This window comes from Ornithorhynchus anatinus, chromosome 21 (genome assembly GCF_004115215.2).
Source record: "Ornithorhynchus anatinus isolate Pmale09 chromosome 21, mOrnAna1.pri.v4, whole genome shotgun sequence".
Classification (NCBI taxonomy): domain Eukaryota; kingdom Metazoa; phylum Chordata; class Mammalia; order Monotremata; family Ornithorhynchidae; genus Ornithorhynchus; species Ornithorhynchus anatinus.
Window position 1 is genome coordinate 22,931,081 of NC_041748.1, and position 12,358 is coordinate 22,943,438.

General features: G+C 50.5%; 1 protein-coding gene across 1 annotated transcript in view; it reads right to left on the reverse strand.

Moving 5' to 3' along the window:
• Nucleotides 1-12,358, reverse strand: part of LOC100087831 (T-box-containing protein TBX6L-like) — a 33,768-nt gene that overhangs the window by 2,130 nt on the left and 19,280 nt on the right. The gene's annotated exons all lie outside the window — the stretch shown is intronic.

Consider the following 12,358-nt stretch of genomic DNA (forward strand, 5'->3'; position numbering starts at 1 on the left):
TCCGGAACCTGGTGTTTGGCCCCCACAACTTCCTGTGATAAAGCGTGTCATGGTTTCACCGCCTCTGGGCCCAAGTACCTCCTCCTCTCCTGGGCCCCTGATACCCTCTTCCTTCCTCCGATCCCCGAAGACGCTTCCGCTGGACCTTTCCACTCTCCACGCCCCGAAGGAGTCAAGCCAGCGGGAAACTGGGAGGTGAACTGGAAGCCAAGAGCAATAATTAGGGTATTTGTATAATAATAACAACGTTGGTATTTGTTAAGCGCTTACTATGTGCAGAGCACTGTTCTAAGAGCTGGGGGAGATAGAAGGTAATCGGGTTATCCTACGTGAGGCTCACAGTCTTCATCCCCGTGTTACAGATAAGGCCACTGAGGCGCAGAGAAGTGAAGTGGCTTGCCCACAGTCACACAGCTGACAAGTGGCGGAGCTGGGATTCGAACCCATGACCTCTGACTCCCAAGCCCGCGCTCTTTCCACTGAGCCACGCTGCTTAAGCGCTTAGTATGTGCAAGGCACGGAACTAAACGCCGGGGTGGATACAAGCGAATCAGGTTGGACACGGTCCCTGTCCCACGTGGGGCTCACAGTCTCAATCCCCATTTTCCGGATGAGGTCACTGAGGCCCAGAGAAGTAAAGTGCCTTGCCCGAGGTCACGCGGCGGATAAATGCCGCAGCAGGATTAGAATCCATGACCTTCCGACTCCCAGGCTCGTGCTCTATCCGCTATATTATGCTGCTTCTCTGCGCAATAGTCCATCTCTGCCACTTGTCAGCTGGGTGACTGTGGGCAAGTCACTTCACTTCTCTGGGCCTCAGTTACCTCATCCGGAAAATGGGGACTAACTGTGAGCCTCTCGTGGGACACCCTGATGACCCTGTAAATCCCCCAGCGTTTAGAATAGTGCTCTGCACATAGTAAGCGCTTAACAAATACCAACATTATTATTGAGACCTTGCGGGGGTGGCGGGGGAAGGAGGGATCGCTGGTGTAGGGGTCTTCGTTCTCGTGCAGTCCCCAAGGGGCAACAAACGCCTTGGGTCGGGATGTGGAATCACAGGCCGCCTGGCTTTTTCTGGAGTTTTCGTGTGGCTTGTAGGTTGGGAAAGCCGCTCGTTGAGCATAACTGCATCGTCGGTCATATTTATTGAGCGCTTACTGTGTGCAGATCACTGTACTGAGCACTTAGGAGAGTGCAGTGTAGCAATATAACAGACATATTCCCTGCCCATCCACATTGAGCTTACAGTCTAGAGGGGGAGACAGATATTAATATAAATAAATGAATTACAGGTATGTAATAATGTTGGTATTGGTTAAGCGCATACTATGTGCAGAGCACTGTTCTAAGCGCTGGGGTAATCGCAGGGTCATCAGGTTGTCCCACGTGAGGGTCACAGTCTTAATCCCCATTTTTTTTTTTTACAGATGAGGTAACTAAGGCCCAGAGAAGTGAAGTGACTTGCCCACAGTCACCCAGCTGCCAAGTGGCAGAGCTGGGATTCGAAACCGTGACCTCTGACTTCCAAGCCCGTGCCCTTTCCACAGAGCCGCTGCCGGGTGGCTGAGGGGGTTGAATGGAGGGAGCAAGTCAGGGTGACGCAGAAGGGAGTGGGCGCAGAGGAGAGGAGGGCTTAGGGAAGGCCTCTTGGAGGAGACGAGCCTTCGATAAGGCTTCGAAGGCGGGAGGAGGAATTTTCGGTGGGATTCGAGGAGGGAGGGTGTTACCGGGCCAGAGGCGGGACGTGGGCGAGGGGTCGGCGGCGAGACAGGCGAGATGGAGGCCCAGGGAGAAGGTTAGCACCGGAGGAGCGGAGCGTGCGGGCCGGGTTGTAGAAGGAGAGAAGCGAGAGGAGGTAGGAGCGGGCAAAGTGGCGGAGTGCAGGATTTGGGCGAGAGATCAGCAAAATAGATGAGATGGAGGTACGGGGAGAAGGTTGGTAGTAAAGGAGCCAAGTGTGGGGGCTGGGTCGGAGTAGGAGAGCAGCAAGATGGGGTAGAAGGGTAAGGGGATTGAGTACTTCCTTGCCCGCGAGGAAGCTTACACTCTAAAGAGACAGGAGGTGACCGCCGCTTGCCCGCTGTGTGACTTTGGGCAAGTCACTTCACTTCTCTGTGCCTCAGTTCCCTCATCTGTAAAATGGCGATTAAAACTGTGAGCCCCACGTGGGACAACCTGATCACCTTGTATCCCCCCAGCACTTAGAACAGTGTTTTGCACACAGTAGGCGCTTAACAAATACCGCCGTTATTATTTATGAATCTTAAAAAGGCAGTGTAGGTCGGGGTTAGTGGGGAGGATATTCCAGAGGAGGAGAATGACTCAAGGTGCCAAGTTTAGAAGGCAGGGGGATTTGTTTTGGTTTTTTTTTTGAGATGGCATTTGTTAAGCACTTACTGTACCAGGCACTCCACTAAGTTCTGGGATAATAATAATGTTGGCATTTGTTAAGCGCTTACTATGTGCAGAGCACTGTTCTAAGCGCTGGGGGAGATACAGGGTCATCAGGTTGTCCCACGTGAGGCTCACGGTCTTAATCCCCATTTTACAGATGAGGTCGCTGGGGCAGAGAGAAGTGAAGTGACTTGCCCACAGTCACACAACTGACGAGTGGCAGAGTCGGGATTCGAACCCATGACCTCTGACTCCCAAGCCCAGGTTCTTACCACTGAGCCACGCTGCTTCTCTAATAGAGGGATAGACATGAGTTTGGTCATTCCCTTTCCCACATGGGGCTCACGGTCTTAATCCCCGTTTTACAGATGAGGTAACAGGCCCAGAGAGGTGAAGTGACTTGTCCAAGGTCACCCAGCAGACGAGTGGCAGAGCCAGGATTAGAATCCAGGTCCTCTGACTCCCAGGCCTTTAGATTTTTAGATTAGGCCACACTGCTAAAGAGGATCACTTGGGTAGAACAGAGAGGTGTACCTGGGGTGGGGAAGGAGTAGCCTGCTGCTATAATAATATTTATGGTATTTGTTAAGCGCTTACTATGTGCTGAGCGCTGTTCTAAGCGCCGGATGTATGAGGAAGCCAGTTTCCATTTATTTATCTTAATGTCTGTCTACCCATGCCTGAAGCTCACTGTAGGCAGGGAATGTGTTTATTGTTTATCAGAGAGGCCGCATGGCTCAGTGGAAAGAGCACGGGCTTTGGAGTCAGAGGTCATGGGTTCAAATCCCGGCGCGGCCACTTGTCAGCTGTGTGACTTTGGGCGAGTCACTTAACTTCTCGGTGCCTCAGTTACCTCATCTGTAAAATGGGGATTAAGACTGTGAGCCCCACGTGGGACAACCTGTTTCCCCTGTGTCTACCCCAGCGCTTAGAACAGTGCTCGGCACATAGTAAGCGCTTAACAAATACCAACATTATTTATTGTCGTACTGTACTCTCCCAAGCGCTCATACAGTGCTCTGCACACCGTAAGCGCTCAATAAATACAGTTGATTGAGTGAATGACTATTTACCGCAGTCCCCGTTTCCTCTCTCAAAAATGTCTGGCCCCCTCAGCCCAACTTCCTTTGATCTACCTTCAGGTGTGATCAGCTTTCTCGTCAGCGTCACGGTCCACCCTCCACAGGATTGACTGACGGCTACCTTGAGTCACGGTCCGATCCAGAAGGTCGTTCAGAAGGTCGTTACCGTCCTTTGGAGGAGACAAGGACACTCGAGGTGATGAACATTTAATAATCCAGAGCACATTAGCAAATAAAAGCCCGGGTGGATAAATATGTAAGTTATGCCGGAGTGTTCAGATGCTTTAAGAGCTGCCTTTTCAGGACTTGGATGGAGAGGAGGGACAAGGATTTTGGAAGCCGGGCAGAAGAGGAGCAGCGGAGGAACGAACACAAGCCTGAGACTCAGAGGACACGGGTTCTAATCCCGGCTCCACCACGTGTCTGCTGTATGATCGTAGGCAAGTCGCTTAACTTCTCTTTCCCTCAGTTACCTCATCTGTAAAATGGGAATCAAATCCTCTTCCCTCCTAGTCTGTGAGCCTCCGTGGGAAGGGATTGACTCCGACCCGATTAACTTGCATCTACCTCGTCACTTTAGAAAAGCGATTGGCATATAGCAAGTGCTTAATGAATGCTATAATAGACACAAATATATTTATATATTTATATATATTATATATATTTATATATATATATATATATGGGCATTCCAGGCTGGAGAAATGGAAGCTTGGGGCAGGAATACAGAGGGTGAAGGTTTGAGTGGGAGGAGCTGACAGTGCAGGCTGGGGTGGAGCAGCGCTTAGGACAGTGCTCTGCACACAGTAAGCGTTGAAAAAATACGATTGAATGAACAGAACGGAGATTCTCCCAGGCAGCGATGATAGGGACCCTTGGGGGCCTTTTTTCTTTATTTTTAATGGTGCTTGTTAAACACTACATGTCAGGCACTGTGCTAAGAGCTGTGGTAGATAGAAGTCAATCAGGTTGGATAGTCCCTGTCCCCCACTGGGCTCACAGTCTTAATCCTCATTTTCCAGATGAGGTAACTGAGGCCCAGAGAAGTGAAGTGACTTGCCCACAGTCACACAGCTGAGTGGCAGAGGCAGGATTTGAACCCGTGACCTCTGACTCCCAAGCCCGTGCTCTCCACGGTTGTCCGTGGGCCGAGGCCGTGAGCCCTGCTTCTCTTTAGCTGGGCGAGGCCTCCGGCCCTAGGAAAATAATTATAATAATATTAACAATGATAATGATGGTGTTTGTTAAGTGCTATTGTGGGTCAGGCACTGTACTAAGCACTGTGGTGGATACAAGCAAATCGGGTTGGACACATTCCCTGTCCCACGTGGAGCTCACGCTCTCAATCCCCATTTTCCAGGTGAGGTAACTGATAATGATAATAATATCGTTGGTATTTGTTAAGCGCTTACTATGTGCAGAACACTGTTCTCAGCGCTGGGGTAGATACAGGGTCATCAGGTTGTCCCACGTGAGGCTCACAGTCTTCATCCCCATTTTATAGATGAGGGAACTGAGGCACAGAGAAGTGAAGTGACTTGCCCACAGTCACACAGCTGACAAGGGGCAGAACTGGGATTCAAACCCATGACTTCTGACTCCCAAGCCCGGGCTCTTTCCACTGAGCCACGCTGCTTCTCACAGAGAAATGAAGTGACTTGCCCAAGGTCACACAGCTGTAAGGCCATGGCGGCGGGAGGGGGCTGCTTGAACTCACCCTGGGGTGATTCTTCTCCCACCTACCCCGTTTATGCCTCAATAATAATAATAATGTTGGTATTTGTTAAGCGCTTACTATGTGCAGAGCTCTGTTCTAAGCGCTGGGAGAGATACAGGGTCATCAGGTCATCCCACATGAGGCTCACAGTCTTCATCCCCATTTTCCAGATGAGGTCACTGAGGCACAGAGAAGTGAAGTGACTTGCCCACAGTCACACAGCTGACAAGGGGCAGAGCTGGGAACCTTAAGACAGCTTTCCCCCCAGTCCTCAATCAATCATTCATTCACTTGTATTTATTGAGCTCTTCCTGTGCGTACTATGCGCAGAGCACTGAGAGATTACAATATAAAAATAAACAGATAGATTCCCTGCCCACAGCAAGCTTACAGTCCAGAGGGAGACAGACATCGATAAAAATAAAATGACAGGTATTAATTACATAAATACGTGGACATGAGTGTTGTGAGGCTGGGAGGGGGGATGAAAAAAGGGAGCAAGTCAGCACGACACAGAAGGGAGGCGGAGAAAAAGAAAGAAGGTCTTAGGAAAGGCCTCCTAGAGGAGATGTGCCCTCTATTAGACTTTGAAGGTGGAGAAAGTAACTGTCCATCTGCACTATTATTAATAATAATAATAATTAATAGTATTTTTTAAGCACTTACTGCAGGGCAAGCACCGTTCTAAGCGCTGGGGTAGATACAATCTAATCGGATCGGACACAGTCCCTGTCCCGCATGGGGCTCACAGCCTTTTTCCAGATGAGGTCACTGAGGCACAGAGAAGTAAAATGACTTGCCCGAGGTCACCCAGCGGACAAGTGGAGGAGCGGGGATTAGAACCTAGGTCCTTCCGACTCCTAGGCCCGGGTTCTATCCGCTGTTCCGTGCTGCTTCTCACCCTGCTTGGATGGGAAAAAATAATAGTGATATCTGTTAAGGGCTTTCTACGCGCCACACACTGTACTAAGCCCTGGGGTAAATATACGATCAGGTCGGACACATTCTCTGTCCCACACAGCAGAGTCTAAAGTCTAAACGGGCGAGAGAACCATCGGTCAATGGGACCCAGCGTTTACTGTGTTCAGAGGGTTGTGATGAGCGCTGGGGCGAGGACGGTATTTTGTAGATGAGGAAACTGAGGCACCGAGAAGTTGTGACATGCCCAAGGTCACACGGCAGGCGAGTGGTGGAGCCGGGATTAGAACCCAGGTGCTCTGACTCGCGAGGCGGTGTGCTTTCCACTAGACCACACTGCGTGTGGTATTTCAGTGCTTACTATGTGGTAAGCGCTGACTGAATTCTGGGGTAAATACAATCAGATCAGACACAGGCCCCGTCCCGCACGGGACTCATGGGTTGGGGGGTGGGGGGAGAAACAGGTGTTTTATTACCCCATTTTACAGAGGAGGAAAATGAGGCCCAGAGAATTTGTGACTTGCCCGTGATCGCATAGCAGGAAAATGGCAGAGCTGGAATTAGAACCCAAGTTTCCTGACTCCCTGTACTGGGCTCTATCCGCTAGGCCACCGGGCCAAGGAGAAGCAGCGTGGCCTAGCGGATGGAGCCCGGGGCTGGGAGTCAGAAGGTCCTGGGTTCAAAACCCCACTCCGCCGCTTCATAATAATAATGTTGGTATTTGTTAAGCGCTTACTATGTGCAGAGCACTGTTCTAAGCGCCGGGAGAGATTTACAGGGTAATCAGGTTGTCCCACGTGAGGCTCACAGTCTTCATCCCCATTTTCCAGACGAGGTCACTGAGGCACGGAGAAGTGAAGTGACTTGCCCACAGTCACACAGCTGACAAGTGGCAGAGCGGGGATTCGAACCCGTGCCCTCGGACTCCCAAGCCCGGGCTCTTTCCACTGAGCCACGCTCGTCAGCTGTGTGTGACTTTGGGCAAGTCACTTGACTTCTCTGTGCCTCAGCTACCTCATCTGTAAAGTGGGGATTAACACAGTGCGAGCCCCACGTGGGACAAACTGATCCCCTTGTATCCTCCCCAGCGCTTACAACAGTGCTTTGCACATAGTAAGCGCTTAACAAATACCGTCATTATTATTACAATACAACAGACTTAGAAGACTCCTTCCCTGCCCATAACAACCTTATAGTCTAGAGGAGTCAAGAGGCTCAAAATGACAATGTCCTAGACCAAGTTACCATTTTCCGAAAACCTTTTAATTTCTCAGCCTCGTGGATAGAGCATTGGGGCCGGGAGTCAGGAGATCACAGGTTCTAATCCTGACTCCGCCACTTGTCTGCTGTGTGGCCTTGGGCAAGTCACTTTACCTCAGTTACCTCACCTGTAAAAGGGTGATTACGACTGTGAGCCCCATGTGGGACGAGGACCGAATTTGCTTGTAACCATCCCAGTGCTTCGTGCATATATCGTAAGTGCTTAACAAACACCACAATTTATTATTTTTCTTTCTTTTCAGCCTCACCGGGGAGAAGTGCTGTTAATACTGCAGAGCCTCCCCCTCTCATCTTCTCCTGGTAGGTTTCCTTCCTAGCTGGCTTACTTCAAGGTTCGTTTCTTGACTTCTCTTTTAATGGTATTTGTTAAGCGCTCACTGTGTGTTGAACACCGATCCGAGTGCTGAGGTAAATACAAGTGTATCAGGTTGGTCACGGTCCCTATCCCACATGGGACTCCCCGTCTAAATAGAAGGCAGAAGATTTAATCCCCGCTTTACAGATGAGGAGACCGAGGCACAGAGAGGTTAAACGACTTGCGTAAACAAGGAGAAGCAGCGTGGCCTAGTGGTTAGAGCACAGGCCTAGGAGTCAGAAGGACCTGGGTTCTGGCTCTGTCATTTGCCTGCTGTGTGACCTTGGGCAAGTCGTTTCACTTCTCTGTGCATCAGTCACCTCACCTGTAAAGCGAGGATTAAGACTGCAGACCCCATGTGGGAAATAGACTGTGTCCAACTGATTAGCCGGTATCTACCCCGACGCTTAGTAGATTGCCTGGCCCATAGTAGACGCTTAATTATCATAAGGAAAACAAGAAAACTTGCCCAACTTCATCCAGCAAGCAGTTGGCAGAGCCGGAATTAGAACCCAGCTCTTCTGACCCCCAGGTCCGTGTGAGTTCCACTCCCCGGCTTCTCTGGCTCACATTCCTTGTTTGCCTTTTGGAAGGAGCGTTCAGCGGGTTGCGAGCGGATCGTTTAAGCACAAATCTGATTCTTTTTCCCCACTGGTCCTGGAGGGCGGAGGGGATGAGGGTGAGGGCGTGGGGCTGGGGAGGAAGAAGGCGGGGCGGGATGTGGCCTGGGCTCAGGGCAAGCATGTAAAAGGAGCTGGGGCACCTCGGCTGCAAAGTAAAGATATTATGCTTTCAAGTTTCCTCCTGCGGGGACCTTCCCTCTCTAGGGATGGTAGCCAGGGCTCTTGCTGGCCAGCAGAAACCGATGTTGTACCCATTTCTTAATGACTTAAAGGGGGATTAAACAACAAGGAACAGTTGCGAGGCCCTGGGAAGCCTCAGCAGAGAATCCATCCCATTTCTCAGCCACCAATGATCACGGCAGTGTTGATAATAATAATGGTGGTATTTGTTAAGCGCTTACTATGTGCAAAGCACTGTTCTAAGCGCTTGGGGGGGATACAAGGTGATCAGGTTGTCCCAAGTGGGGCTCACAGTTTTAATCCCCATTTTCCAGATGAGGTAACAGGCACAGAGAAGTGAAGTGACTTGCCCCAAGTCACACAGCTGGCAAGCGGCGGAGCCGGGATTAGAACCCATGACCTCTGACTCCCAAGCCCGGCCTCTTTCCACTGAGCCACGCTGAAAACTGTGGTATCTTTAAGCTCTCGCCGTGTGCGGTGCCCTGAACTCAGCATGGGAAAGGCACGTGATAATCAGACCCTAAGCAAGTTGTGGGCAGGGAATGTGTCTGTTTATCGTCGTAGCGTACTCCCCCAAACGCTCAGCACAGTGCTCGGCACGCCATAAGCGCTCAATAAATACGACCGAACGGATCCGACGCAGGCTCCACCCCACGCGGACTCACAATCTAAGGAGAAGAAGAGATATTTTAACCCCGGTTTGCAGACGAAGAAACAGAAGCGGAGGGAAATCGAGAGACTTTTTTGTGGTATTTGTTAAGCGCAAACTAGGTGCCCCTTTTCGACTGTGAGCCCGTGGTTGGGCAGGGATTGTCGCTATCTGTTGCTGAATTGTACATTCCAAGTGTTCTGCACACAATAAATAGCCCTCAATCAATAAGATTGAATGAACGCGCCAGGCACCGTACTAAGCACTGGGATAGAGACAAGATCACGGGGTTGGACACATTGCGTGTCCCTGTCCCGCCTTGATTACTGCCTCGGCCTCCTCCCTGACCTTCCTGTCTCCTGCGTCTCCCCACGCCAGTCCATACTTCGCTCTGATGATTTTTTGACCGAAACATTCAGTCGGAGTTTCCCCGCTCCTCAGGAACCTCCAGAGGTTGCCCATCCACCCCAACGTCCAACAGAAACTCCTCACCGGCGGCCTTAAAGCGCTCCATCAGCTCGCCCCTTCCTACCTCACCTCGCTGCTCCGCTCTACAACCCAGCTCTCGCACTCAGCTCCTCTAGCACCAGCTTACTCACTGCACTCTGATCTCGTTTATCTCACTGCTGACCCGGTTCCCACTTCCTCCCTCTAGCCCAGAGCCCCCGTCCCTTTTATATATGCCAGACCATCACTCTCCCCAAAGCATTATTAAGGTCACGTTTCCTCCAAGAAGACTTTCCCCCCATTGATCCCTCTTTTCCCCAGCTCCCTCTCCCTTCTGCATTGTCTAAGCACTTGGATCTGTGATCTTTAGGCTTTTGCTATCTGCCCCACCCTCGACCCCACCCCACTTAGGTACCTATCTGTATATTTTACATTTTAAACTATTTACATTAATGTCTTTCTCCCCCTCTAGAGTGGAAGAGCGTCCAATCATTCGTTCAGTCGTATTTGTTGAGCATTTACTGTGTGCTGAACACTGTACTAAGCGCTTGGGGGAGTACCACGCAACAATAGACACATTCCCCACCCACAGTGTTGCGAGCAGGGGACGCGCCTGCTAATTCCGACGTATCGTACTCTCCCGAGCGCTTAGGACAGTGGTCTGCACCTAGCGAGCACTCAATAAATACCTATAATTGATAGGGCTCACAGTCTTAATCCCCATTTTATAGATGAGGTAACTGAAGCATGAAAAGTGAACCGACTTGCCCAAGGTCACCTAGCAGATAAGCGGTTGGGCTCGGAATAGAACCCAGGTCCTCTAAACCCAAGCCCGTGCTCTATCCCCCAGACCACCCTGTTTCAGTCACACTGCAGGCAAGTGCGCTTAGTACAGTGCTCTGCACATAGTGAGCGCTCAATAAATACCACTGAATGAATGCATGAAAGTGGGGTGGAACCGGAATTGGAACCCAGGCTTCCTGATTCCTAACCCCGCGCTTTCCACTAGACCACGCTGCTTCTCGAATGTTGCCGCATCCCGTGGGAGCTGTGCCCGCCGGTTGCTCTGGAGAGGTGCCCTGAACGTAGGGGGTCCCCGAGGGTCAAGAGGATGACCGGCCCCTGAACCGGAGCGGTTTCCTGTTGGCTCAGGATGGAGGATGATGATAATTATTATTACGGTATTTATTAAGTGCTTACTATGTGCTAGGCACCGTTCTAAGCGCTGGGGTGGATACAAGCAAATTGGGTTGTATACAGTCCCCCGTCCCACTTGGGGCTCACAGACTCATTTTACAGGTGAGGTGACTGAGGCCCAGAGAAGTGACTTGCCCAAGGTCACACAGCAGACAAGTGGCAGAGCTGGGGTTAGAACCCATGACCTTCTGACTCCCAGGCCCGGGCTCTAGCGGATAATTCATTCAATAGTATTTATTGAGCGCTTACTATGCGCAGAGCACTGTACTAAGCGCTTGGAATGTACAAATCGGCAACAGATAGAGACCGTCCCTGCCCTCTGACGGGCTTACGGTCTAATCGGGGGAGACGGACAAGAAAGATGGCAATAAATAGAATCAAGGGGATATAAATAGATTCAAGGGGATATAAATAAAATCAAGGGGATGATTCTATTCTATATTCTATTCTATAATGTACTCTTCCACGGGCTTAGCACAGTGCTCTGCACACAGTAAGTGCTCGAGAAATACAACCACTAACTCACTGTGGGCAGGGAATGCGTCTGCCGACTCTGTTGCGTGGTACTTTCCCAAGTGTTTAGTCCAGAGCTCTGCGCATTCTAAGCGCTCAATAAATAGCACTGATGATGATGATGCTGGGCTGGCTCACTCCTTCCCTTGGCTAGTGGGAATGATCCCCCGTTCCTGGGAAGGAGCCAAGCTTATTCCCCTCTGAGGCGCAGTCGCCTCTGTGCTCACGTGGATCCGTGGTGATTTTCCCATTTTCATTTTTCTGTTTTCCTACATTTGCCTTCCCCCACTCTCCCCTGCATCACCTTGACTTGCTCCCTTTATTCATCCCGCTCCCAGCCCCATAGTACTTATGTGCCTATCTGTAATTTTATTTATTTGTATTTTATTTATTCATATTTACGTAGCACGCAATATATAATACGATGCAACATTATAATCTACCCCAGCGCTTCGAACGGTGCTTGGCGCATAGTAAGCGCTTAACAAATACCATCATCATCATAATTATTATTATGAAACTTGTTAAGCGCTTACTATGTGCCAAGCACTTTGCTCTGGGGTAGATACGGGAAGCAGTGTGGCTCAGTGGAAAGAGCCCGGGCTTGGGAGTCAGAGGTCATGGGTTCGAATCCCAGCTCTACCACTTAGCTGCGTGTCTGTGGGCAGGTCCCTTCACTTCTCTGTGCCTCAGTTACCTCATCTGTAAAATGGGGATTAAGACTGTGAGCCCCATGTGGGACAACCTGATTACCCTGTAATCTCCCCCAACACTTAGAACAGTGCTCTGCACATAGTAAGCGCTTAAGTACCAACATTATTTATTATTATCATTACAAGTTAAGCAGGTTGGACACAGTCCCCGTCCCACCTGGGGCTCACACTCTTAGGAGTCAGAGGTCATGGGTTCTAATCCCGGCGCCACCACCTGTCAGCTGTGTGACTGTGGCCAAGTCACTTCGCTTCTCGGTGCCTCAGTGGCCTTGTCTGTAAAATGGGG